This window comes from Megalobrama amblycephala, linkage group LG9 (genome assembly GCF_018812025.1).
Source record: "Megalobrama amblycephala isolate DHTTF-2021 linkage group LG9, ASM1881202v1, whole genome shotgun sequence".
Classification (NCBI taxonomy): Eukaryota; Metazoa; Chordata; class Actinopteri; order Cypriniformes; family Xenocyprididae; genus Megalobrama; species Megalobrama amblycephala.
The window spans coordinates 6,648,194-6,676,093 of NC_063052.1; the positions used below are offsets into that span (position 1 = coordinate 6,648,194).

Genomic DNA, 27,900 nt, shown 5'->3' on the forward strand with positions numbered 1-27,900 from the left:
ATAAAGCAATTTGACTTTAATTCCCCTCTTAACAGACACATATGGCATACTTTAGCAATTTTATTGGGTTTGTAACATTGCCAAAAGCAGGCTTCATGATCATTGAAAGTAATGGGAATTCATTGTGATGCGCTCATGAATGTCACCAGCTGCTGTGTCTGCGCCTCTGTGGAGAATGTCCAAAAACCTTCATTATCATGCTTAATCATCCATGGAATTGATCCCACTGTAACAGATTGCCTGTGTAAAACACGTTGCATTTAGCTGTGTGCACTGTGCATTGAGTCCTATTTAAGAAGCCTAAAGCCTTAAAATGGTCACTTATTATATTTAATCATCGACAACAAGAATTCTGCTTTGGTCAAATTCTGACTATCAGTGTTATTGTAAACACATTAGCCTGATTGTCTTAAGACAGTAGCTATTCTTGTTTTTTGGGCAAGTAAAAGCATACATCCACTGTAGCTGAACATTCAGATCATGTCCAAAAGTGTAGCATCCATAAAAGTAGCAAACTATAGGCTAGTTTAACCAAATTTGCAGGTATTATGCATTTTTTCAGTAGTGAAAGGATTAGTTCACTTTCAAATTAAAATTTCCTGATAATTTACTCACCCCCATGTCATCCAAGATGTTCATGTCTTTCTTTCTTCAGTCGAAAAGAAATTAAGGTTTTTGATGAAAACATTCCAGGATTTTTCTCCATATAGTGGACTTCAATGAAGCCCAAACGGTTGAAGATCAAAATTACAGTTTCAGTGCAGCTTCAAAACGTTCTACACAATCCCAGACGAGGAATAAGGGTCTTATCTAGAGAAACCATTGCACATTTTCTAAAAAAAAAACAATAAAATTATATAAGTTTTAACAATAAATGCTCATCTTGAACTAGCTCTCTTCTTCTCTAATAGAATTCCAGCAGTGTAGACACTGCTAAGTGTATTACTGCCCTCCACAGGTCAAAGTTTGAACTAATTGTTATATACTTGCACTAGCATATTGTATATGACAATTTAGTTCAAACTTTGACCTGTGGAGGGCAGTAATACACTTAGAAGTGTCTACAATGCTGTAATTCAAATAGAGAAGAAGAAGAGAGCTAGTTCAAGATGAGCATTTATGGTTATTTTTTTTTATTATTATTTTTTTTAGAATATGAGCAATGGTTTCTCTAGATAAGACCCTTATTTCTTGTCTGGGATCGCTGTAAACTGTAATTTTGACATTCAAACATTTGGGCTCTATTGAAGTCCACTATATGGATAAAAATCCTGGAATGTTTTCATCAAAAACCGTAATTTCTTTTCGACTGAAGAAAGAAAGACATGAACATCTTGAATGACATGGGGGTGAGTAAATAATTAGAAAATTATTAATTTGAAAGTGAACTAATCCTTGAAGTTATTTTTCTTGACAATATTTCAGCAATAAATAGCATACATGTGTACAGTATTCTCTGTCTGATGTTTAGAATCAAAGTCCAATTCAGGAATGAATGACCATGTTACAAGCCAATTGAATCGATCGGAGCGATTCTAGCGTACTGTAAATGACTCACTCATTCAAACTGACTCACTCGTTCAACCGAATCACCTGGGCGGGTCACCAAACTGCATAGAGGCAACTTTGCGCGTTGTGCTGTACCTTTAACGCTAAATAGTTCACTCTTCCATCTTGTGTCATGGCAGTTATTAGCAGAAATATGTAATTATTCTGCAGTCCGAAGATAAAGCTCTTCCACGTCGAAGACATCCAACACAATTGTACAAACACATATTCAGGTAAGGTGAAGTTACAGGTGCACGTGCACTGCTAAGTACCAATATAGCCTACACTAAAGGGGTTAGAGGTGCATTGTTGTGATATAAGTGCTAATGACACATTATGACTTTTTATGAATATTTATCATATTAAGAATTTAGCTTAGCTAGATATTTTTGAGTAGATTACCCAACGGTGTATTAAACAAAGAGGCTATAATTCAGTTGTGTGACAGTCTTGCTATTGAAGAAACATTTTTGAAGCGTTGAGGAGACTTTACTAATATTATAATAAATAAATAAATAAAAATAAACGTTGAATGTTAGTGGCCTACATTGTAAAATTCCTCGCGCTCTTGTTTGATTCTGTTAAGCACATGAATGAGAGTTAATGAATGTTTAAATTATTGTCAAAAAATTACCAAAAAAAATACACAGTAAAAGGCAAGACCGATTCAGTATTATTGCCAGAATAAATAGGCTAGTACATTTGGAATATGCTGATTACATGTACAAAAATGGCCAAAATATTGTCAAAAAATGACCAAGATAATACACGTAGTAAATGGCAAGAGCGAGTCAGTATTATTGCAAGAATAAACAGGCTAGTACATTTGGAATAAGCACATTACATGTACAGAAATATTTCAACCGGGCGTGAAACCTGTTCAACTTTTTTTCCCACAATAAAAATCCTTATTAATCAGAATGGCACTTAATTTAAAAACTAAACAGGGTCATTGTATGATAACCTTTGTTTAATCACAACAACTGCATTTTATATCACAATAGCTAGACCATATATGACATTTTAAGAAATAATGTTGATTACAAACCATTTATAAAAATGTTTGGCGACTTATATAGCCTAGTAGTAGGCTATAATATAAAGCAGATATGTCTGTTTTATGCAGTGGAGTGCAGTAATAGTTATTTTCCGCTAGATGGCAGACAATATCTTTCTTGCCGTACTTATAAATCTGTTTGTATGAACCCCCCCCCCCCCCCTTTCTTTTTTTATCCTCTATACTTAAAAGTGTGTTTTCTATATAATGCATGCATGTAGGTTGCAGGCTTCCACTATGAGGTGATTTTTGAGTTATTATTTCTGTATGAGTGCATGAAATATATAATATGGGCTTAGATTGAAGTCAGGGTTGGTCTGTTTAAAGCGTACATCACTGCTTATATGATACATTCATTAGAAGTGAGGAACGAACAGATGTTTAGAACACAGCTTTCTTCTTATTTCCCCTTAGATCTTCAGACTTCACCTTGTGGAAGTTGCCCTCAGCCCAAAAATACTGCATTGTTTGTCTGGTGTATTCATTTGTTCTGGAAGATTGTGTCCTCTTAGAGACAGAGTCTGACTTTCTTAAGGAACAGATGGTGTTATTACAAAAACACCAATTAGCAGGAAGTGGGTTGCATCAACACAGCTCTCTGAGCTTCATGTTGGTGGCCGTCTGTGCCGCGCTGACAGGTTATGTCAGAAAGAAGTGTTCCCGCTGAACAGATTGGGAATGACATATGTCAGGAGCCTTGGCTGTCTAGGGCCCAGCGAGAGAGGTATCGGGCCTTTGAGCATTGCCCTTCTTGCCTGCAGGTGAGACCTCATCAGTGTTGTGCTCTCTAAGGGTGTCAAGTCATCTCTACGGTCCCTACACCCCACCAATCACCGGCAGCAGTGTGTCCGCATGCCTGCCTGCTTCTGTCATTATGCGCTCTGTGGTGTCTGTCAGCATCTACATGAAATTAGAGAAAACCTTCTGCTGATTACTTCTTCATTCTGCTCTCATTTAAAATGCAAGGCCCACCTTATGCTGATGCTTTTGGTCTGCTCCGCGTGATGTCGATTTATCTAGGAGAATCAATGCAATAGTTTCATTAACATACAAACAATACTCTCTTAGAAATCATTCCTTCATTGTATATTTAATTCTGACTCATATCATGATTGCATATCTGTCCCAAGACATCTTCTTTTGCATCTTTAAATGTGGTGTGGCTCTTTAAAGTCAGCATGAAACAAAAGTTGCAATAGTCCTTTCTTCCCTATTGTGTATATCCAAGTGAAACGCTTCTCGAACAAGAAAAAATGTAGCGCAAAACTTGATTTTGTCCATCGGGAATTCATTGAATCGTTGTGGTTTGCTATTGATGTGATCTCATGTGATTGACAGGTTGCCCCGCCCTCGCGCCAGTAGACACATCATCAGAGAAGAGAATAGAGGTGTTGCTGTAAGAGGCAGGGGAAGTTATTCTGATTGAAGGTTATGAAGGTACATTACAATTAAAAAATTACGATGTGCACAGATAAATCATTAATAAGAAATACTAATAAATTAATAAAAAATTAGAATTGTTATTTTTGATTTTATGGTGACTTTAAAATCTGTTGTGTGGCTAACTTAAAGGGTTAGTTCACCCAAAAATGAAAATTATGTCATTAATGACTCACCGTCATGTCGTTCCAAACCCATAAGACCTCCGTTCATCTTCGGAACACAGTTTAAGATATTTTAGATTTAGTCCGAGAGCTTTCTGTCCCTCCATTGAAAATGTATGTACGGTATACTGTCCATGTCCAGAAAGGTAATAAAAACATCATCAAAGTAGTCCATGTGACATCAGTGGGTTAGTTAGAAGTTTTTGAAGCATCGAAAATACATTTTGGCCCAAAATAACAAAAACTACGACTTTATTCAGCATTGTATTCTCTTCCGGAATCCTTTCCATTGAATTGATTCCATTGAATCCTTTCATCTGTCGGCGTTGGTAATGCACTTTTATGTCGTTGTTTTTGGTGATTAGGATATCTGCGACATGCACACTTACGCACCATTTAAAAAAATATAGCAATACCAAAATACAAACAATGTAGAATAGCTTGAATACAGCGTGCGTCTCCCTCAGACTGTAAACGAAACTCGGGCGCACCGGATAACGCGTCAGCAGCGTCACTGGGGAGTCGTGAACCCGGATTTACAACAGACCCGGAAGACAATACAATGCTGAATAAAGTCATAGTTTTTGTTATTTTTGGACCAAAATGTATTTTCAATGCTTCAAAAACTTCTAACTAACCCACTGATGTCACATGAACTACTTTGATGATGTTTTTATTACCTTTCTGGACATGGACAGTATACCGTACATACATTTTCAGGGACAGAAAGCTCTCGGACTAAATCTAAAACTGTGTTCTGAAGATGAACGGAGGTCTTACGGGTTTGGAACGACATGAGGGTGAGTCATTAATGACATAAGTTTAATTTTTGGGTGAACTAACCCTTTAAAAGGGTCCGAAAAGGGAGACCGCGGCGTTGAATACAACCCAGTGACATGAGACGCTTGTTCTTGAAATCACCACCAGGTGGCGCAAAGGGACTGTTTGCAACGTTGCTCAGTAAGGCTGCTGTGACATTTGTACTTTTAAATTAAGATAAAATAACAAAACAAATTACTGGTAGTAGTAGTAGTAATAATAATAATAATTAATAATTAATCTTGGCTAATTATTTGTCATAAAAGTGCACAAACTAAAAGTAGTTGTCACATTTCTACTCCCCATTTTTGAGAATGAAAGACATGACTATAAAAACATTTGAATATTTCTGTTGTTATTGTCCACGAAAAAAAAAGTCAGTTTATTGGACACAGGTTGACCATTAGCTGTGGGCAAGTTGGCATATGGTGTAAGTTGGGAACACAAAAATGTGGAGCCCCTAAGAGGACATGGTGATGGAAAAGGGAAAAAAAAAATGTGTTTGGATGCTTTCATGTATGCTTGCAGAACGTTTTCATTCCCCTGTGAAATTTTGTGTTCACTTGCTAAACTTTTTACGTTTTGTGTTCATGTATGCGCAAAAACATTGAAATATTTTTTTTCTTCCCATTTCATATTATTCCATATACAGTTTAGCATTTACTGGCAAAACTTTTGTGTTCCCATAAGCTAGTTCATGTTCTCTCACAAAAACTATAATTTTCCTTCCATCTCATATTATTTCTATAAACATTTTTGCATTTGGTCACACGTATTCCTCAACATATCCACATATCCAATTAATGACTTTTAAAAAAAAAGCTAATTTTAAAAAAAGCTAAGTTTCAGCATTTATAAACAAAATACAGAGGAAGATTTACAAGATCATCCTCAAGACACTTTTGAACTTTTGACATGTGAGGAAAAACATTTATGCAAAACCTTAGATATCACTCTTGTGACGGTCACCATGATTTTGCCCAGTAAGACATGTTCCTGGAACAACATTCCTGTCCAAAATTTAGTCCAAAACTTGTCTAAACCTAACCCTCCCCATAACTTACCCCTAAAATCAGAGGGAAATGATAGGTGAATAACACTAATGCACCTAACACTCGTAAGCCTCAACTTGTCCCTCAAATCTGATTGGTTGATTGCAATGTTGTTCCAGGATCAACAAAGATGTTGATCTAGGAACATGTTATATCACGTTCACCCTCTTGTAAGAGCTTCCCCATATGCATAGTAGCATGTAGACTAAAGACTATATGCATCAATGAGGCATTGCATAGCATCATGTACCCTTGATAATTGGCCCTTTCATGATGTGTGTGCATTATGGTAAGTAGCTACAGTAGGTAAGAAAGTACCTACTAAGAATATAAATGCGCAGGCAAATTAACAAGTGCACATGTATTAGCCAAAGTTGAACCAGCCATGTAATTCTCTTCATACCCTTAAAATTGATTGTACCTTTAAGTCCACTCCACATAAGTGTCATGCATGTATAATTTATTTATCCCACATTTAATATTAATAGCAATCTTTATTGTGCTCGAGCATCCAGCCAGATTCCCCACCCTGCGTTTTTACCTTAATGCATCTCCGAGCCGGTGATGCTGCCAGACTGCGGCCATCACACAGACGCAAACAACTGAGCACATCTTTACTGCACGTTAACCTCTTCGCTGTAATAGACTGCCCCTCCTAAACACACAATATCTATCACTTCCCTAGAGAGGTCGTTTTGGAGTGCTTCCAGAACTTCTTGCTTTGCCGGCTAATTGAGGATGACTTCAGACTCCAGAAACACTGCTCAATCCTGTGTGGTTTAATATATGTGTGTGTGTGTGTGTGTGTGTGTGTGTGTGTGTGTGTGTGTGTGTGTGTGTGTGTGTGTGTGTGTGTGTGAGGTACAGTGGCCTGAGCAATAGATCGAATGTGTTTTTATAAGTCAACTTGAGATGCATAATTTTCGCTGTATTTCTCTTTTGCATTGCAAAAACTGTCCTTATGTCATCAATATGCAAATTGATGAAATTGCCAAGAGTGCAGCTTTGTTTCCCTGAAGTGCATTCGTTAGAAACTGTTAGCATAATTGATTCTCAGCACTGCAATAAAACTGGTCATTTTGTGAGGCTTCTAAGCCCCATGGGTATGCAGTTGGAGTTCATGGAGTAACTCTCAGCATTAATCATTAAGAAGTGTCCGTGCCTGATAGACAGCGCTCGGTCCCCTGAGAAGCACACTGGCTGTACTATTCCAATAATTGATGTCTGTGTAATAACAGTGCGACAGTGGTTCGATTGACCGTCGTTCTTACCAAATGTTTTCCGATAAAGACTGACTTCTGAGGTTACATTGGAGATTTACCCTCTTTTTAGTATCTGATATAGGACCATCACAGTTCAAATACATGCTTGTAGTTAAACTTTCAAAGTGCTTTCATATTAGTAGAGATGCACAATATATCGGCACCATACCGGTTATCGGACAATAATAGAGATTGTATTTTAATTTATCGATATCGATCGATATTAAATATTTAATTGTGCATGCTAATTAACTCTACTTTTACATTTAGAGTACCTTTGCTATCATATAATGCTCATATCATCTTTAAAACGCTAATAATTTAATTACACTGTTAATGTAGTCTTTACCAAATCTCAAAATGAATATTCATTTTTTTTTTATTAATTATAATGACTAAATTCACTGGTAGCATATTAAACAACTGGTTTTAGATTTTAGTGTTTTGTTAAAATATTTTTTAAAAATTAAATAAAATTTAATATCCATAATTTATCAGCCATATGAAAAATTAATTATAATTATAAATATCAAATAAATGGAATTTTAATATTGTGCTTCCCTAGATAGTAAAAGATAGATTTCTTTGTATTGTTGTTGTTTTAGATATTGAAGTTCCTTTATAATTAAAATGAGATCCATCCATCCATCCATCCATGATCCATCCATCCTTCAACTTTTCCCATCCATCCATCCATCCATCCATCCTTCAACTTTTCCCATCCATCCATCCATCCATCCATCCATCCATCCATCCATCCATCCATCCATCCATGATCCATCCATCCTTCAACTTTTCCCCATCCATCCATCCATCCATCCATCCTTCAACTTTTCCCATCCATCCATCCATCCTTCAACTTTTCCCATCCATCCATCCATCCATCCATCCATCCATCCATCCATCCATCCATCCATCCATCCATCCATCCTTCCTTCAACATTTCCCATCCATCCATCCATCCATCCATCCTTCAACTTTTCCCATCCATCCATCCATCCTTCAACTTTTCCCATCCATCCATCCATCCATCCTTCAACTTTTCCCATCCATCCATCCATCCATCCATCCATCCATCCATCCATCCATCCTTCAACTTTTTCCATGCATCCATCCATCCATCCATCCTTCAACTTTTTCCATCCATCCATCCATCCATCCATCCATCCATCCATCCATCCATCCATCCATCCATCCATCAACTTTACCCATCCATCCATCCTTCAACTTTTTCCATCCATCCATCCATCCATCCATACATCCATACATCCTTCAACTTTACCCATCCATCCATCCATCCATCCATCCATCCATCCATCCATCCTTCAACTTTTCCCATCCATCCATCCATCCATCCATCCTTCAACTTTTTCCATCCATCCATCCATCCATCCATCCATCCATCCATCCATCCATCCATCCATCCATCCTTCCCTCAACTTTTTGCATCCATCCATCCTTCAACTTTACCCATCCATCCATCCATCCATCCATCCATCCATCCATCCATCCTTCAACGTTTTCCATCCATCCATCCATCCATCCTTCAATGTTTTCCATCCATCCATCCATCCATCCATCCATCCATCCATCCTTCAACATTTCCCATCCATCCATCCATCCATCCATCCATCCATCCATCCATCCATCCTTCAACATTTCCCATCCATCCATCCATCCATCCATCCATCCATCCATCCTTCAACTTTTCCCATCCATCCATCCATCCATCCATCCATCCATCCATCCATCCATCCATCCTTCAACTTTTCCCATCCATCCATCCATCCATCCTTCAACTTTTTCCATCCATCCATCCATCCATCCATCCATCCATCCATCCATCCATCCATCCATCCATCCTTCAACTTTTTCCATCCATCCATCCATCCATCCATCCTTCAACTTTTTCCATCCATCCATCCATCCTTCAACTTTTTCCATCCATCCATCCATCCATCCTTACAGCTTGAGTATATATTAATTAATATATTAAAATTCATCAAAAGTTCAGATCTGCCATTTAAGACCACTGAAAGCAGATGTGAATCTCGATGTCTTCATGTGGGGGCATGTTTGCATTTTTTTTGCTGTGCTTCACAGAAAGACTGGAGGGAGATGGGGGTCTCAATGAAACCCATCTTTTATTTTCTAATTAAAATCCTCCACTTTTTGCTCAGGCGCTCCACAACACCTCGACGGAAAAGGGAATTCATGATGTATTGCTGCCTTGCAAATAAAAACGGATCCATCACCTCCACCAGCCATAACCCAGATGGCCAGAAAATTGGCTTTGTGTAGAGATGTGGATTCAGGCATGAATATTAATAGAAGACAGATGTAAACGCATATTAATATCCTTTCACATTTAGGACAGCCTGAAAATTATAGTGCACTCACTTGGGGGAGAGGAAAGGTTGCATCTGAAAAAAGCCCCCCCCCCCCCATGTGATGTCAGTCTATTGCTGTGCATATTATGTGGGTCCATTCCAAGTGTAAAATGCAAAATTGTGTCATCTAGTGCTGTCATACATGGCATATCCAAACACATAAGAACACAGAGAGTTAGAGTTATCAGAATGTACAGTTCTCTTGACTTACAGTATTTCTCATGTTTGCAGTCTCCTCCTGTGTGAATTGAATGGAGAAAAGCACTTTCACTTCAGACTTGCTACTGTATGCATGTACTATTTGCATGTCTAAATGATTTTGATGTTGCTATATGGCCAAAAGTATATGCTTTCAGTTACAGTTTCCACTCTTTTGGGAAGGCTTTTTGGAACTTGACAGCAGGGGTTTGTTCACTTCCAATATATTTGAGTGAGAAAACAACAGAGAATAAAGTCACCAGACAAATAAAATGATATTAATATCACTGTGTTGAAAAGGAGTTTGAGGAGTTGATTTTTACATCCCCATTAGATGGCAGTAGTGCTCCTCCTAAAACAGCTAATGGTCAGTGTGAAGCCAGTCTTTTTTCTTTTCTTTTCATTTGCTTCTTGCAATTTGTTTCTATTAATGTGGAACGTATGTTGCTTTGCTGTTGAGGACTGCTAAAAATATGCTCTATTTAAAGGGAAGGTTCACCTCAAAATACAAATTCTGTCATCATAAATACAGCCTCACGTTGTTCTAAACCTATATTCTCTGTTCTGTGGAACACAAAAGTATTTATCATTTTCATTATTTGGTAAAGAGCAGCTTGGGCATTCTGCTTGATAACCTTTTATCATATTTGAGTGGTCTGTCCCAATTAAAATCATCATTAATTCAACACCCACCGGATATACGCCACAATAGGGATGAAAAGTCGTTAAATCGTTAGTGCGTTCAGATACCAAATGTGTTCTTTTTGTATTGTGAGACATTAGAAGATCCTCTGTGTTGTTGAAATGAATGTCCCATATTACAGGCGTGAAGTTAAAGGTGTGAAGACGCATAATAAATAGTGTTAAATAACGGACAGTAATGGTAATGATGGATTGTGAATATTGACTGTTCGCAGAGTGAACATGGCAAGTCTGAGGTATTAATTTAACTCCCACCTTCAAATGAACCAGAAGGCTCAATAAAACCCAATTAAGCAACTAGCCCCCCATTTGCTTAGCAGTTTTATGTCCACATTTACATCACAGGGCCCATGAGACTGAGGTTGCAGTGAGAGGCTACTTCAGGAAAGCTCTTATGTTCAGTGTGCTGTATCATAAACATAAGGAATTACAGTGTGTCTGTGCATATAGCTATTACTGCTTTTGTTTAGACTAAGTGTATATTTCTGTGCTTAAAAATGCCATTTTTTTCCTCAAGCTGAATTTAGCTAAAAACAACTTAGTTGCATTGATGAAAAAGGTTTCATGGATAATTTAAAGTATACAAAATGGTAATAGTTGAACTAGTGACCTGTTCTTAATAACAGTGGTTACAGATTGTGAGCGTAAAGGTCAGTACAAGGATGAAAGATACCCTGCAGCAACTTATATAAAAGAAACAATAATAAGAAAATTGTTTTTATATTGTTGTCTTTAAGTGATGAACTGTCTAATTTCTAAATCACTTATTGTTTAGGAAAAGTAGGAATTTTAAAATGCTTGTAAGAAAAGTAAGAGCATAATAAATACATGGGCATCAATTCATATTCAAAAGCACTCATTTTAATTGGATTCTGATTTGATTCTGATTCATTTAGTTATCTTTCAACATTCATTTTTTCCTGTTATTTTTTTCTCTGCTAATACTTGTATAAATCCAGTGTATCCCTTTCCTTTACATACCCTCCCTAAAAGCCCAAGAATATTTTAATTTTATTTATCACAACCAATTTAGTCAGAGTACATGAATTTGAGCCATAATCAGAGATGATACTTTGAGCTTACATTTCTTGGTATAGGCCTACTTTAGGCAATATTTATTCAACCTGATCTCACGGGAAAACGTGCGAGGTGGCGATTTTTGTATGAATTTGTACAATTTGAATCATACAAAAATGAGTGATTTTTAAAAGAAACTCATTATGAAGGACCACCCTAACCCTACCCCTAAACGTACCCGTTTTGAACAGATCGTGCAAAAATGTACGAGTGAGATCGTATAAATATATACGATTTAGCCCTCAATTAAGCAAAACATGAAATAGTAACGAATTACTGTGAGATTGTGTGGGAGGTATTTTGGGCTTGAGGCTTTAGTTTGAATATAACAATTCAGAAGTAGATGGCAAGAGATGTCATGTTTTTGTAACTTTGTGACAAACATTTAGAAAATTAGGAATCGGCATTGGCATCAATACAGATTCATTTGAATTGGATTCCAATTCTGATTCAAATTCGATTAGATTCTGATTCATTTGGTTATCTTTCAGTTAGAATGCCCATTTTTTTCTTACAATATTTTTTTCTCTGCTAAAACTATAAATCTAGCTCATCCCCTTCCCTTACATCACCTTCCTAAAAGTATAAGAAGTATATATTTATTTTTATTTTATCTCAATTTTGTTTATCAGTTCGCTCCATTAAAGCTGCAGTCCGTAGGTTTTGCCTCTGTCGCCATCTCTGTTAGAAACCTGCAATTGCAGTTATTTGTGGAATTATCATCTTTACGTGGGTTGTGCATCGGCACGGTTCATATCTTAAACAGATATGTTTAAGTAACATATCTGCCACTTTTGTTCGGACCAACTGAGGGGAAAAAAAGCGTTACAGTAAATCACACTACCAATGGTGATTAAATCTAATGATTGCTTAGCTTATATCACATCAAACCGTGCAAATTATCATTATTGTTATACTTTGTTCTCAAATTGTTAATGTTAACAACATAAGCATTGCGTGACTGTGTGTATTTAGTGTGTATTAGCATTACCTGTAGATTTCAGTTTCTGTACATTCTAATCTCTAATTGTCCATTTGTCATACCATACAATCCGCCATCAAAATCATAAGTTTAATTGTTCAAGCTGCTGTGAGAAAAGGCTGTAAATGATCCACCACCTGTAGCATCCTCACATACCATATAGTCTACTAGCTGGGACTCGTTCTTTATGTAAATACATGTGACGTAATGCCGCAAAGACGTACGTGGCATGCTCGAATTTCCCGTGGAAACCTACCAGTACCACTCGAATTAGAAAACATTATTACAAGCTTACCTAGTAAGTACTTGCTCAAAAATTGATTTTGGATAATTTCTAACGAAAAAAGTTACGGACTGCAGCTTTAAGAAGTTTTTTAAGTTCAAAAAATGCATGATGTTTCTAAAGTCAGTGAGTAATGGTGTTAAATAATCATGATCTAAATAGTGACCAAAATATTTGTTAACATGATTTTTTACTAGAATCGATTAGCCCTATTTCAAGAACCAATTCATAAGTCATTTGCATGTGAATTGGGCTCACAGTAACATTCTTTGTTTGTTTTGTCAGCCTTGCATGGGCATACAGTAAATGATCAGTCTTGGGATTTTAAAAAAATCTGTTGGAATTGTTCATACGAAGCTCACAGTTAATCATAAAATCAATATTTTTACCCAGCCCTAAGGCTATTATGGAATTATATTATAATTGAACTATATTATAATTGCAAAGTGTATATTGCACCGATGTGACATTGAGCTCATTTGTGCTGTCAGGGTGTTTTGATATGCTGGCTCATCAATAAACCACAGCGACTCAATCAATTTAGTCAGAGTAGATGAATTTGAGCCATAATTAGGGATGATCCTTTGAGCTTCCATTTCTTGGAATGCCGTAGGAAACATTTTGGGCTTGAGGCTTTGTTGTAACATTTCAGTTGAATATGACAATTCAGAAGTAGATGGCATGTTTGCGACAAACATTTAGAAAAAAAATGAAAGATAAAAAGGGCATCTATCACAATTTTTGTGAATCTCAAACCCATTTTTGTGACTCCTAAGCCCATCTGGATGCCAGGAAGTTTACCTCCAGTGGCTCTGTTTTTGCAGTGAAACACAATTCATCTTTCATGGCTTGGCGTTTGTGAAATATGTATGTACTGTAGCACAAAGACATGTTTGCTGAAGTGCCCATCTAATATGCATTACATACAATCTAACAAATAGCTCTTAGGGTGAGATTGCATCCCGGTCCTCGCGCTAGCTAACACAGCCCACAGCTGGACAATGTCTGGATAAATTACACGAGTGAATAGCTTAGTGACCCACATTTTCATATGATTTTTGGCAGAGGACACGTAAAGGAATATACTGGAGCACAGTGGCAGCGGATGAATGATTCACAAAACAATTTACAGTGAAAACCTCGAATTGGCCGACTGCTTGCTGACAAATCCCAAACAGAAGAAAAACGTAACTCCAAATATTACAAGCAGGTCATTCTTCCATATTTACAGACCCTTTAACTGCCTGCATAAGGCAGAGAAAAAAGGGGGTGTGGTGTACGCCTGATTGTAGATCTTAATGACAGAATGGCTCACCATGCCTTTGCCCCAGTGCTGGCCACGCACAGTACGATTGCTAGTCATACGACTGGCACAGACGGCAGCAGAGATGGCTGGCTCGTGAGCCACTCTCATAAAGGCAATCTGTCTCAGGCTCCCATAATCACCATCTGTCATTCCCCTGAATCAATAGAAATGACAAACGAGGACCAGAAGCCCTGCTGACAGGCACAGAGGGCAGAGTGCTGGACGGAGCTCTCTGGATCTTCAGGGGTGGATCTCGTGTTAGAGCAGGTCAGCATCGCGTGCTGAACTCTGGAGGCCTTTACGTCTCAATTCAAAGTAATTAGTTTAGTGTTGATGATTTGGAGTAATTCGGGGACAAAGCAAATCAAGTTCTGGTTGACTGTGTGTTTTTATGAAGGTGTTTCTTCAACTACAGGCACTTTTGTGTCTTAGGGATTGATTTTTATTTAACCAGAAGTTCACACTGGTCCTTCTTATAAACTTTTTACCATGCCTTCATCATTTTATTTTTGCTACTTTCAATTGATTTGTATAAACATTCATTGTTTAAGCTGTGTCACAGACTTTTAATATTAAAGTATCAAAATCCATCATAAATATAATTACATGTGTAAACGGTGATAATCTAAAGGAATTATGTAAAAATATATACATAATAAAATGATATTTTTCAAATTTAAATATTAACATATTATAAATGGTAATAATTATTTATCAAAACATTCATATTGTTTGAAAATATTTTCTGTCAATTTTTACACAAGTTATGTCATTTTCATACCAACAGATTTGCAGCAAAATTAAGTTTTATCAAAAGTTAGTGTAGCAAATAGACGACAATGTCAATGAACAGCATGCTTGAGATTAAATTTGAGATAGTTGACATCAAATTAATAACTTAATAACTTAGAATTGTTTCTTTTATTTATATGATGAATCATGTTTGTATCAGTGCATATCAGTGTTGGGGATAACGCATTACAAGTAACGTGAGATATGTGTGACTAGTAGTGACTAGTAAAGTAACGGATTACTTTTAAATTTACAACAAAATATCTGAGTTACTTTTTCAAATAAGTAACACAAGCTACTTTGTTTTCCCAATTACTGATTTACATGTCCCTATGTTGAGAGAAATCGGGAGTGCAGAGGCGTTGTGTGCGCTGTGTAAACATGAGGGTTATAGTTGGTTCTAGTTCTAGAGTAGACTAAATGTGAGCATACATTTACTCATTTACTTCTTCTCCTGCATCCTATTCATTTGTATTCCAGAATTCCTGCACAGCTGAAAGGCTTATTTATTTGAACAGGTCAGCAAGCAAGAACAAAAGTGAGCAACAATAACAGATGGAGCAATAATAACTGACATGATCCATGATTACATGATATTTTTAGTGATATTTGTAAATTGTCTTTATAAATGTTTCGTTAGCATGTTGCTAATGTACTGTTAAATGTGGTTAAAGTTACCATCGTTTCTTACTGTATTCACGGACACGAGAGCCGTCGCTATTTTCATTTTTAAACACTTGCAGTCTGTATAATGCATAAACAACTTCATTCTTTATAAATCTCTCCAACAGTGTGTAATGTTTGCTTTAGCCACGAAGCACAGCCTCAAACTCATTCAGAATCAAATGTAAACATCCAAATAAATACTAGACTCGCATGATCTGACGCATGCATGCAGTATGCATGACGAACATCTTGTAAAGATCCATTTGAGGGTTATATTAGCTGTGTGAACTTTGTAAATGCACTGTATTATAGTCAAGAGCTCAGGGGGGCAGGGAGCGCATGATTTAAAGGGCCAGCAGCCCCTGAATCGGTGCATAGTTAATGATGCCCCAAAATAGACAGTTAATAAAATGAATTAAAAAAATCTATGGGGTATTTTGAGCTGAAACTTCACAGACACATTCAGGGGACACCTTAGACTTATATTACATCTTGTAAAAACTGGTTCTAGGGCACCTTTAATCAACCAAATAATATCTTGAAGTGTTACATTTCAAGCTATAATATTTGCTGTGGTATGACAAGACCTTCTCAAGAACAAAACCACAATAAGTTCTTTGTGTTTAGAATACATAGAATTGCAACAATGAACAGCTGATGAAGTCAATTAATTTGTGTTAATTAGGTACAGAAAGCAGAACAAGTATCAAAGATAAACTTTGGATAGGCAGTTTCAGACTGGTTATAGAATTGGTGCAGGATTGGTTTATCGGAATCATTTGCTTTAGTTGTACAGCTCCATCACGTGTGCCGTCTCCAGGGAATAACCAAATTACATTCCAGTCTTCTCATCACAGCCAGATTTGTCTGCACAGGCCTCCGTAAAGCCGCGTGCCATGACAGAGCCCCTAATACCCCCGAAGGTGCGCTGCATTGATGAGGAGCTTTACTCCTATACATCAAAGCGATTGTGATTGACAAAATAGTGTTAAAGCACCCATCATGGTGCAGGCCCTGCAGACCTGTGGGCTTACAAAGCATCAAAAACCTCAAGATTGGATCCAAGCTGGGTATAAAGGACACCGACGGATGATATATGGGACGGGCTTATTCCAGCTTGGACCACTAACAACATCTAAGCGTCAACGCGTTGTGAGCACGTTCACCTTCACTGTGGGAACGAACACATGTACACACACACACACACACACACACACACACACCGGCATTCGGATTGCTTGAAAACAGCACCTGCTCCTCCATTTGAAAACTATTTAGGGAGGCATCAAACTCTATCAGAGCAGGTCTGATTGCGGTCGCCTCTTCACAGTCCTCCAATCACTCAGTGAGTCAATTAGCCCCCGCCCTCGACAGCAGCCCTCCTCAGCTGTGTGCTTCCAGCCTGAGAGGGAATCCATTCAGTGCCACCGAGCAACACCTGAGGCCCCCCCAGGCCCTCTTCTCGCTCGCCTGTCCACCCCCTTCCACTGGCTAATAGTTTGGCTCCAAGGGCAAACAACGCACAATGGCGTTCAATTCACCCCATTGTCCTCCTTCACTCCTGTAGAGTAGGCCCACCAGTCACCGCTCCAAAAAAGCCATTTAGTCAAAAACTACCATGAGGAACGAAAAGTAAGCGCACTTCCGCGACTCCCGCCGAAGCGTTTTAACACAGCCATCTGGTCTCTTGCGTGCTTTTTAGGTGTTTTATTGTGAGAAGAAAAGCTGCGGCCATGTTTCGCCATCGCTTCAGGTTAGCCCCCGTTCACAATCGGTTATTTATTCAGGGCTCTTTTGAAATAATCGAGTTGACACATCTGTCAGATGGCGAGGGAAGGAATGCTAAAAGGTCACAGGGAAAGATACCAGCTGCTCCAGACGAACCTTTCCTGCCTTCAAATAGCACAGTCATTACACTGGAACAGATGGGGTCCCTGAGCTTTCATTTCAGTCTTCAGGTACAACAACACGAATGCAAGGTCAGTTTAAGCTGTCTGGAGGTAAAACTTACCACCCCCCCCCAAACAAAATCAGAATGCATCTAGACAACACACGCACATAACAAGCATGCCTTGATCTTTTTTCATCAATACTGTGGCATCAAACAGAAGAGATGATGGTAATTGGTAACTGCTTCATTCATAATTTACACAGGGCTTTTGACGTGATATGTCATCCAGCTAGAGTGTGTAAAAGCATGCTTGGTGCCTGAGGCTGAGCTCTGCCAGCACCCTTTGATGATCACAACATATTAAAGACCTGTGGAAAGAAAGTGATCTTTGATATTGGTATTGGCGTCAACTCTCTTCTGAGAACTTACGTAACACTTACGATACATTTAAAACTGACTGAACAGATGAAAATGTGAACTATACAATCACAGCAATGATAAACTCACTGATTTACTCCTCAATGGCTTCATTTATTAGCCAACAATTAGCCTATTTTGATCTCACTGGTTACCTCAGTTATTATCCCATTGATTATTGCATAGATGACCTTAGAGTGTATTTGTGAAACACTCGTCTGTGAGAATGTTGGTTATTTAACCGATGGCTGTACAAAAATGTCTCACATTAATAACCTTATATTTAGTGACTGAGGTTCATTAGTGATTTAATGAGTAAACAAACATGTGACTTCATTGATCACATCAAGTTTTGCTTCATTGGTGGTCTCATTATGTAATTGATCATTTTAAGTGCCTAATAAGGCAATTAAGGGGAACTAATTGTGCAAACTGTACTTTTCATTGCCATGTCACTGATCTTATTAATTACTTTTTTAAGGGATTACCTCAATATGACCTCATCTGCGAGTTTAAGGTCAAGAGTGGCCTCATTGGCTGGCTCTAATTACTGCCTATCGATGAGTTAATCAATGACCTCACCATTGAATTATAGGCTTAGTCGCTGTATTAAGCTACATAAAGTATTGACTAGTGTTTCTGTTGCTACATGAACATGTCTGAAACGTGTGTGTATGTGACAAATGGGCTATTGCATCTAATCCACTTTATCTGTGATAAAGTACGCGAACACAGCACGATTGTCACTATGGGAAGCAGAAACTTCTCCAGCGTTTCCATTTTCAACTCGCCCGACTGCAAACTGCAAATCTCGCTAATCGGTTAAATACTATGGAGCCCCGTATATGAAATGCCAACAAAAATATATATATCGTGGCCACAAATTAACAATTCATTCTCTCATTTTATGAATTAAGAATTCGTTCCCATGATTTATTAATTTGTTCCCTCGTTTTAGTAAATCGTGGCCATGTTGAACTAATTCATTCCCTCGTTTTGATTGCATTTTGCATTTTCTCCCTTGCATTTTGTCTGAATTTATAATGTAAACTAAAGCAAGCCTTTGAGAAGAATAAGAATTAATCTGACCATTAATCAATTCGACACCCCATATACTGTGAGACTAATTTAACCTTTGCAACTGAGCGTATCTTCCAGTATAAAATTAGATGAACCACAAAATAAACTAGTCCAGTCTTCAGTCTTCATTCCCTTGAGTAATAAACATAAAGTAGCCAGTCTAACTGATGAGCTTGGGCGCATACTGGCCAGTCTACAGATTTACATCGTGATGTGTGCTAGCTGCATGGAAATAGCTGGGATAATGAAGAAGATGGACAAGCAGCTGGTGATGTAGAGAGAAAAGAGCTGCGTGTGCAACATTAACAGAATTAACAGAGCAGAAAATGTTCGTTGGAGTCAATTAACGGCCATTCGCAAGGCTAGGATTTTTACTGTTGCTGTGCATGAATGCAGCAGGAGCTACATTATTCAAAGCCATCCTGCAGCAAAACATGCTGGAGTCTGTATGCAGTTATCACTTCAGAATATTCCAGAGAACATAAGAGACAATGGCTGTGTCCGAAGTCGAGTACTTTTGAATAAGTAATTACTTTGTGACTGTTAAAAAGTATTCTACTGTATGTGTGTAGTATGAATGTAATCCTTACTACAAGTCATGTTAAGTGTTGGGGGTAACGCATTCCAAGTAACACAGGTTACGTAATCAGATTACTTTTTCAAGTAACTAGTAAAGTAACACATTACTTTTAAATTTACAACAAAATACTTACTTATTCAAATAAGTAACTTAAGTTACTTTTTTCCATTTAATGACTGACACCTCTCCTGTCCCCATGTTGAGAGAAATCAGGAGTGCAGAGGCGTTTCGTGCGCTGTGTAAACATGATGGTTATTATAGAATAGTTCTAAACTAAATGTGAGCATATATTTACTCATTTACTTCTTCTCCTGCGTCCTATTCTTCTGTATTCCAGAATGGCAGCACAGCTGAAATGCTTGTTTGTTTGAGCTGCGGCCTCTACTGTACAGGTGTGAATTTGCATTTGCATTTCCTTCAGTCTGAGGCTTATTTCACTTTTGGTGTGAAAGGGCCTGTACTTTTGCCGAATATATACTTTGTTGTTATAAAAACAAACAAACAAACAGCCCAGCTCAGATGAGAAAAAGTAAAGTAATGCATTACTTTCCGTAAAAAGTAACTAAGTAACACAATTAGTTACTTTTTTAATTGAGTAACACAATATAGTTGTGCATTACTTTTAAATGTAACCTCCCTCAACACTGGTCATGTTGTCATTGTCATGTGACTTACAGCATCAGTTGCGTCACTTCACTGCCATTCACAACTCCTCTCCTGTGGCCTCATGGGATAGGAAGTGTCCAGTGGATGAGCACTAATCTCGCCAGGAAGTAGTAAGTCATCTGGGTACTTTTTGCCTGCTATTTTATGAATTCAGACATAGTACTCTTTTCACATGCTGTTTTTCATCTTTATTGTAGGGAAGCATGCATATTCAGATGCAGCCAATATCTGATAACAACTCTCCTCCAAAACCTAGTGAGCTACATAGACAGCGGACCTCTAAGAAAGCAGAGCTTTCTAATTGTCGTGAAACCTCTTAGTGACTGATTTGGACTGATAGAGGTCGATGTTAGCACGAATGTAGTACTATGTACGGATTACACAATTATGTACTACACAAATCCATACTATAAAAAACATACTTTTTTAACATTTGTGAAATATATACTTAAGAAGTACCTACTCAGTAATTATGCGATTTTCAGCAGAGTTGGATGTCAGCTTTTCGGTCATGTCCGATTCAAAAAGAACTGAATAAGCCAGTTCTAACTAACAGTTACTAGTTAGAACCAGCTCATTTGGTTCTTTTTGATTCATTCATTTCTAACCATTTTTTTGTTTCAATAACTCATCTGAGCATGCTTATTGGCTCATTCAGTGCTGCTTAAAGGTGCCCTAGAACTTTTTTTTAAAAGATGTAATATAAGTCTAAGGTGTCCCCTGAATGTGTCTGTGAAGTTTCAGCTCAAAATACCCCATAGATTTTTTTTAAATTCATTTTTTTAACTGCCTATTTTGAGGCATAATTAGAAATGAGCCGATTCGGGGTGTGTGGCCCTTTAAATCTGGTGCTCCACGCCCCAAGAGCTCGCGCTTGCCTAAAACAACATAAAAAAAGTTCAAACAGCTAATATAACCCTCAAAATGGATCTTTACAAAGTGTTCGTCATGCAGCATGTCTAATCGTGTAAGTACAGTGTTTATTTTGATGTTTACATTGATTCTGAATGAGTTTGAGGCTATGCTCTGTGGCTAACGGCTAATGCTACACTGTAGGAGAGATTTATAAAGAATGAAATTGTGTTTATGAATTATACAGACTGCAAGTGTTTAATAATGAAAATAGCGACGGCTCTCTTGTCTCCATGAATACAGTAAGAAACAATGGTAACTTTAACCGCATTTAACAGTACATTAGCAACATGCTAACGAAACATTTAGAAAGACAATTTACAAATATCACTAAAAATATCATGTTATCATGAATCATGTCAGTTATTATTGCTCCATCTGCCATTTTTTGCTATTGTCCTTGCTTGCTTACCTAGTCTGATGATTCAGCTCTGCACACATCCAGACGTTCTGCCCTTGTCTAATGCCTTTCATAATGTTGGGAACATGGGCTGGCATATGCAAATATTGGGGCCGTACACCCCGACTGTTACGTAACAGTCGGTGTTATGTTGAGATTCGCCTGTTCTTCGGAAGTCTTTTAAACAAATGAGATTTATATAAGAAGGAGGAAACAATGGAGTTTGAGACTCACTGTATGTCATTTCATATACTGAACTCTTGTTATTTAACTATGCCAAGGTAAATTAAATTTTTGAATCTAGGGCACCTTTAATGAGGATGCGTGCTAGTTGGGATGCGAGTCGTGCATTATCAACCTGGAACTAAAGTTCGATTCTGTGAACTGGCTTGACAGATTACTCTCTTAAAACAACAGTTTGTTCAAGAATCGAACATCACTAAACAGTAATAAGCATAAATACATTGCACACATAATTATTGGGTAAAATAATCTATTTTTAAATAAACTTTTTTTTTTTTTAATCCTACCTTTGAGAACAGCCTTTGTGTCTGAAGAGTTCCTATACGGTGCCTCAAAAGGCTTCATCTGTAGGCAACTCACCGAGTTTTAGAATCGACCAAAAGAAAATGTAGCTTGATTAACCATGACAGTCCTTTGAAAGAGGTTCCCAATGTAGTGAGGAACATGTAGACCTCCTTTTCTGCACGTCACTCAAAGTGATTTCTCCTTCAGTGAGTAAATGCTCTTTGGCAGGGGTTAGATGGCTGTGCCTGTGGTCAGAGGCGGTGATCACTACTGTTTAAAGTTTATTTGCTGCAGTCTTGAGTCTGTCATACTTCGAGTCCCCTAAATCACTCTGATCAGGCCGTTTCTTCTCAAGCGTTCTGCTGTCTCGCTTTCAGATTAAGGCACCGCTCCGATCTGCTCTGATCGTATGTGACAGTTCCACACAACTCATGACGTGCACTTTAGAGCTGTGGGCTTTTACAGTTACACACTGCTAAGTGAAGCTACTGAAGCTGTCATGGGTCAGCTGGTTAGTGTGTCAATTTGAGAGGTGTGTTTGTATCTGTGTGGAAGAATATTCTGAGTAAGAAAGAAAGAGACAAAGAGAAGGGTGAGATATATGATACTGTGATTGTCAAATTCTAAAGGTTCATTCACACTAAGAACGATAACTACATTATAGTTCACACCAAACAGACAATAACATTGTTTATTATAAGTGCAAGCTGAAGTTATATTGTCTAACATTTTAAATGCTTGAGCTGAGCTTGAGTCAGCTAGATTCTGATTGGCTGTCAATTTTTGTATCATTCTTCATTGCTAAAAATCAGCTGAAAGTGATTCCACCAAGTACAATGTGTTCCTGCAACAACATTCCAATCAGATTTGAGGGACAAGTTTACAGTATGTCAAGTTTAGGCTTACAACCAGCGTCAGGTGCTTCTATATCAGTGTTATTCACCTATGATTTCTCTCTGATTTTAGGGATAAGTTATGGGTAGGGTTAGGTTTAGGTTTAGGGGTACGGAGAGGGTTAGGACTAAATTTTCAGACAGGAATGTTGTTCCAGGATAAACAAAATATGTTGATACAGGAACATGTCTTACTTGGAAAATCACAGTGACCTTCATTCCTCTGTGTTGTTTTTCGTAATAGTTGTGGTTTGGACTTCCCTATTCTCAAAGATATAAATCTTTACATATATACTTATTGTTAGTTATTGTCCTTGGTGGGAACAGGCCTTATAAGGCAATGTTGCATGTATCATTCATGGATAAAATAATCCCCAAATGCATTGCAATGAGACATGGGAATAATTCAAGGTGACTGAATGTTAATTAAAAATGTCGTCCAATACTGGCTATTAAAATTTTTTTGCAATTAAATCATTTATTTGCAAATTCAAATATTATTATTCATTTTCACCCAACATTTCAAATAATTTTACGGTATTTTTAATTTTTTTAAAGCCTCTTATTCTCACCAAGCAATATAGCAATATTATGTACTGTAATATTATTAAAATGTAAAATAAATGTTTTGTATTGGAAAACATTTTAAAATGTAATTTATTCCTGTGATGTCAAAGCGGAATTTTCAGCATCATTACTCCAGTCTTCAGTGTCACATGATCCTTCAGAAATTATACTAATATGCTGATTTGGTGCTCAAGAAACATTTCTTATTTATTGTCAATGTTGAAAACAGTTGTGCTAATATTTTTGTGAAAATCATGATACTTTTTTCAGATTCAGACAAACAGCATTTATTTGAAATTGAAATAGTAAATGTCTTTGCCACTTTTGAACAATATAGTGCAACCTTGCTGAATAAAACTCATGATTTCTTTCAAAAATAAAATTCTTTCTTACCTCATATTTTTGAATGGTATGGTAGTGTATAAATAAATAACATTGTAAATAGCAAAGTAGAATGCAATAACGTCCTGTGTGAATTGTCTCTTAGAAGGCTGTAGAAGGTGAGGTGGCTCACTAGATTTTGGGATAGAGTATTTTTGTGTTTGTGAGTGAGTGATTGGGGAGGCCTCTTGCTCTGTCTCACCCTTTATTAGAGGTTGCCCCAGTGATGTTTATGGCTCCTGTGCTGACTTCTTCCCACCGGTGGCACTGTGACAAGGATCCACACGACGCTCACACTCCTATTTGACACACTCATAAATCTTCAGATGAAATGGTGGCCTGTGTGGCAGAGAAAATGTTTTTTGAGCGTGTGTGTGTGAAACTGAGCAGATATTTCCCTCAAATGACTTCTGAACACACCCTGCAGATGTTAATGAAAGCGATGTGTTTGTGCTGAGGGCTGATTGACAGGCTGAACACTTACAGTGAGGAATCTCTGAGCATGCAGAGACTGCTTCCAGTGGCTTTCACAATGGTTGTTGTCTTAATTTAGGAAAATATGCACATTGATTTCTATTTGGATTGGAGTAAATGCACATATTTATATCACAGGCCTCCATTCTTATTGATATTTGTTAAGTAAAAGGAATAGTTCAGACAAAAATGAACATTCTGTCATTTACTTATCCTCTTGTCCTTTCAAACCTCCTAGTTCATTCACACCTCTGTATATTCAAGCAAGCGCATCATGTTCAAAGAAGAATAGTGTTTAAAGTGCCTTTGTGATTTATGTGTTTATTTATTTATTTATTGACAGCATCTGTCCCCATTTACTTTCATTGTATGCAAAAGAGCAGCATTCTGCCTAGAGCAGTGTACTGTGTTTTTTCTGTCCTTTATCATTGCTGCTTGTCAGATTGTGACCCCAGTGGCAAAGCTGAAGGCAAACTATGTGACATCAGTGTTATTTATGTCACATTGTACAATAAAAATCATCCTAGCACTATTGACAGAGCTTTATGTTATTAATAGTCTCACACAAAATTGAAATAGTACCACACAAACCCAAACAAGCCTTTACAGTATTAGGGTTAAGCAAAATTCAAGATTTAAGAATTGGCGTCTTTTAAATCCCTTCAAATGAAACCGACCACACCCAACAGGAAGTTGGAATCAATGAAGTTGAGTTTACAGATAAGGCTTTATGTTGAGCGTCTTAACGCATCCGCTTGTCAGAGAAAGTTTTAACAGCAATATCTATCCTTTTAAGGTAATCAGCTAACATAGCTGCTGTTTTATTCAGTTTGAATATCCGAATGTTAGTGAGAAGAAGAAAAATAAAATTCTTTTTAGATATCAATCTGCATATGCGATGGGCATCGGTTATGCTTATCTTTGGTAGCTCCTTTTGAAGGCGTCTTCAGTAAAACAGCTCTATATTTAATGAAGCACATGAAGCGAAGCAACCTGTTTTACAGAATACAGAAGTTTGTTGCGCATAACCCCATGACAATTTAGAGAAGATTAACAGGGAATGGCATTCTGGGAAATTGAGGATTCTTCCAAGTTTGTCTTCACAAACCTTATTTTTCTAGTTAAATTTTAATTCACACTTATGAATTTCATTACATTTCAGTTCAGTGAAATTCTCAGTTAAGTTCTGGGTGCCACACAACAAAATGTCGGATTAGTAATTTTTCAGTGTAAACTCAGTGTAATTGATATATGTATATAGAGAGAGACAATTTCAAAATGCGTAAATGAAATAAAATATAAATAACTGAAACTTCAAATAAAAAATTACTTTTATTTAGAGAGCATATAAGCCTTTAATCATATTTATAATTTTATTTAAATGCATTTTTTATGTAATTAAATAAATATTTTTGAATTGTAATTTATACAAGCAAGGGTCAACTTTCTTTTATATATGTTTAATTTAAATGTAATTAAAATAAATTAATTAAAATTGCGGCCACTTTTAGAACTTTGTCAGAAGTTTAAGATTCATTGCCAAACAGAAATCTCCTTTTTTTTTTTTTGTTTGTTCCATGCAAATACAGCTTTGTAACAACATGAGGGTGAGTAAATGATAGAATTTTAAGTTCTGTTTAAACAACTTCTATAAGTATTAGCACAGTATAATAGTGTTGTTCTACAATAATCTAACATCTTCATCTTCTTTTTCCTTTGTGCTTCCCTACACAACCCCCCACCCAGACTAACACAGTGCCTGTGTGCACCCAGAGGGAAGAGAGCAGCATGGTGAGACCTAGAGGCGCAGAGGAAGGGAGGATGGCAGGATGAAGAGAACACAGGAATGTGAGACAGCGTGGCTCAGGGGGTGAAAGAGATTTGTCTCAATGCACCACAGAGTGGGGCGGGGCGGGGCTGGAGAAGGGAGGCAGAAGACGCCATATGGCCCCTGCCTGGGCTGGGTTTGGGGTGACAGGAAGGAGGGAGCATGAGAGGACGAGGCAGCAGGCAGGGGAGACGATGAGACGGAACGCTTCCTTCTACAGTGCAGGGCAGATAGACTGGGGCCGAAGGCCAGACAGGGGCCACTGACTGACACCAGATCTGATTGCATCCAACACAGAGATGCCAAACAGTGACAGGTGCCAGCACTGTTAGAGCAGAGTGGAAAGAGAGGGAGGGAAGACCAGACAACGAGACAAATGATGTTAAAGACGAGAGAAAACGAGGATGTGGAACTTGTTTGCTTAGTCAGAACGCCGGCTCAGAACAGCGACTCATTTTTAGCCGGCAAATAATGAGTCGCTGTTCTGATGTAGAACTTGGAAGCGCTGAACGTAAACAGCATAGGAGAATGACTTAGAAGAAAAGTGAAGAAATCGTTAGATAAAGTTATTTTTGTTTTGTTTTTGCGCACAAAAATGATTCTCATTGCTTCATAAAATTAAGGTTGAACCACTGCATTCACACAGACTATTTTAGCGATGTCTTTAATACCTTTCTGGACCTTGAAAGTGGTGGTTAAATTGCTTTCTATGGAGAAGTCAGACAGCTCTCCGATTTCATCAAAAATATCCTAATTTGTGTTCCGAAGATGAACGAAGGTCTTAAGGCGAGTAATTAATGACAGAATTTTCATTTTTTTGGGTGAACTAACCCTTTAAATGCCACTTGTTGTAATATTTTGTTTTGAATGCAATGACTTTCAAGTGTCAAACATGAGCCACTATATATGAACAATAGAAGAAAGCACCCACACTTCTTTTAATGGCTTTATTCATTGCATGCGCCAGGCAGTTTGCGTCTTGTTGTTTATCTCTGTCGGGCATGATCGTTCGAGCGTGTTTGTTTCTTCAAGTACACCGACACACTGTGTACGTGCTTATGAGCATGGGCGAGGAATTATGTGTGAGTGTGGGCAAATGGAGCCCATCGGAGAGCAGAAGTATCAAGAACGAGCGTGTGTGCGTGAGTGTGCATGGATGGGGCTCAGGAGGCCTGCAGCTGTATGACCCAGGTGCCACATGGCACTCTTGCTTTGGCCCTGCTCACTGCATCCCCGCAGGCGGCCCTAGTCAAGAGGCTCTCACAGATTATCAATACATACACACTAATCATCTGCTGAAATTCAACTTCAATATCTGTTGACCTGACAAATATTATGTACACTGGAAATTCTGTCAGCACAGCGGCATCATTATTCTTTAATATGCTGCAAGATTTCAGGACACTTCAGTTGCATTTGATCAGTGAAAATGAAATCTAAGGCCTACTGATGTTGTGCAAGATTCAACCCCATTCACCTTTGGAGCCCAAAGTGATTCTATTGGCTGATCAAACTTCCAATGTGTTCTCTATTCAGTGCCTGATT

At 37.7% G+C, this 27,900-nt stretch overlaps 1 long non-coding RNA gene across 1 annotated transcript; it reads left to right on the plus strand.

The window, feature by feature from the left end:
• The first annotated feature begins 1,591 nt into the window (after window positions 1-1,591).
• On the plus strand, window positions 1,592-26,949 carry LOC125276297. Its single transcript, XR_007186621.1, has 3 exons — window positions 1,592-1,781; window positions 3,944-4,042; window positions 26,274-26,949. It is a non-coding gene; the product is annotated as an uncharacterized LOC125276297 (long non-coding RNA).
• Window positions 26,950-27,900: the final 951 nt, after the last annotated feature.